Source organism: Tachypleus tridentatus, chromosome 3 (assembly GCF_004210375.1).
Source record: "Tachypleus tridentatus isolate NWPU-2018 chromosome 3, ASM421037v1, whole genome shotgun sequence".
Classification (NCBI taxonomy): Eukaryota; Metazoa; Arthropoda; class Merostomata; order Xiphosura; family Limulidae; genus Tachypleus; species Tachypleus tridentatus.
In genome coordinates this window covers 28034879-28037384 of record NC_134827.1, presented here as the reverse complement: position 1 = coordinate 28037384, position 2506 = coordinate 28034879, and positions in this window count along the sequence as shown.

Below are 2506 nucleotides of genomic sequence, written 5' to 3'. Positions count from 1 at the left end.
GACATGACGTCATAACAACATGAAGACGGAAGTTGAAGAGTTGGAAAAACGGTGATGTCATCATATATGACAAGATCATAGTTCCTAGTTTGTCAACAAAGTTATAGATACGTTACTAGGTCGCAATAACAAGTGACCGTGATGGTTGATTAGGTAATACTAACATAAAGTACAAAACGTGTTGTCTTCTAGGTGCCCATGACTCATATAATACATGTCTCATTATGTGGATAATTAATCATTAATTCAATTGTCCTAAACAGAACGCTTAACACTAATTCATTCATAATGAAAATGTCAGAAAAAAGGACACTTACGACTTACGCATTTATAATTAATTAATTCTAAAACGAACAAAACAGTAATTAAAACTTATTGTTTAAATAGTTTCAATACTAGATTACTAGTTAATTAATACAAGTATAATTAACCTGTTCCCAAAAGGATAATAAAATAATTAAAAATTAATCAACCAAATATTTTAATGACATGAAATATTATTTACTGTGACACGATCACAACATACATTTTACCATGCACACAATACATGTCTGTAGGTTTAAGTCAATATCATCCAATAATTTAAACGTATTATTTGGTTTTACATAATATTTGACGTCATTAATAAACAATAACACTTTCATTAATTTGATTTTACACAACAAAATAAATTACACGTTTTATAAAGGTAGCCCACCTTTCATACACATATACGTATTTAATTACTGTTATTCAAATGACTGTTCATAGACTTACTCTATCCATCTATTTTTGTAAATAACCATTGATCACCTCCAAATACACACAAAACCTTATGAAAATACAGAACACATATCTCACTCTTTCATAAATCATTTATATTATAACCAATAATCGTCTTACAACTAAATATAATAAATGAACGACCTACTGATGACTAATGTTTAAAATACTACAACTTTCAGTCTGGCCATTATCACGAATCACAATACAAATGTATGCACGTTGTTTATATTATAAGTTCATAGAACTGTATCTGATGTCAAACTGGGATACTCACATGAAAGTTATTATGATAACACATAATTAAATGTACAACTTTCTTTTACCATCATCTTGGAGATACTGACGTCGCCAACAAACAGTTTAACAATGGCGATTCATTCAAAGGTTAGCTACGAGTTGACCAAGTCTATGTAGTTTGCAATGTAAGTACTTTGCAGAGTTTGATGAAAACACAACAGTTCAAAGAAATAAGGCTTGACAGTCCGAAGTGATCAATATTCAAGGACACTGAACACATTGCTTAACATACAAATTTAGAAAAATTATAGGATTAGAACGATCAAGTTTAAAAGGCGAGGATGTTGGGTGTTACGGGGGTTCGAACCCGCGACTCTCAGATTACGAATTGAGAGCCTTAACCACTTGGATATGCTGGGCCCCAAGGTTTATGAAAGGCTTGCACATAAGGTATTAAACTATTTCTATAATAGTATGAAGTCGGTCATACAAAATTATACAATACCCTTAGATGATAAAACAACTGCAACAGTGTCAAACATCACATAATCGACCTAACCCACGGCGTGCTACAAAAACCAACGGATTTTAGCCCTGATAGCTGGAAAGAATTTGCAGAACAATTATCAAACGTGAATATTGTTGTTGTTGTAAATGTGGACGGATGGAAGTATATGAAACAGAATACATGTGATACAAGACCTAAATGGAATTATTTTTAATAAAGTGCTATTGTATTATTTATTCGTTCGTGTCTTGACTGTCGTCGTTGTTTTTTGGAATTTCGCACAAAGCTACTCGAGGGCTATCTGTGCTAGCCGTCCCTAATTTAGCAGTGTAAGACTAGAGGGAAGGCAGCTAGTCATCACCACCCACCGCCGACTCTTGGAACACTCTTTTACCAACCAATAGTGGGATTGGCCGTCACATTATAACACCCCCACGACTAAAAGGGCGAGCATATTTGGTGCGACTGGAATTCGAACCCGCGACCGTGGGATTACGAGTCGAACGCCTTAACACACTTGGCCATGCCGAGCAGCTCATTTTGTGCTACAACACGTTTCTACGTATGCTATAAAAGTCAATATAAGCTCATTAGTTGTTCTGTTACACAATAAAGGATTTCAGAAAGGAACAGCTAAATGTCCTTTGAAATATATAATCCATAAATTTTTTTTTTTTTTCAATTTTACAGGGAAACTTACAATTATCTATTGATAATGGTTTTTTTAGGTCAAATATCTACGTCTTCTTATAGGGTGTGTTCATAATAATGTATGTAACGGATCTTGAAAGAAAAATACGTACAATTTCAAATGTTACAATATCATTTTCGTGACAATCAACGTGGAAAGAAAACAGATTCCAGCTCGACCCTTACAGCCCAATTTTGAAGTTGAGTTGATTGCACGAAACTACGAAACGTTACTTAGTGGAACAAGAAAGGATCAATGAATTGATATAGGACATGATGAGTATTCGGGAGGATACACACTGTTTG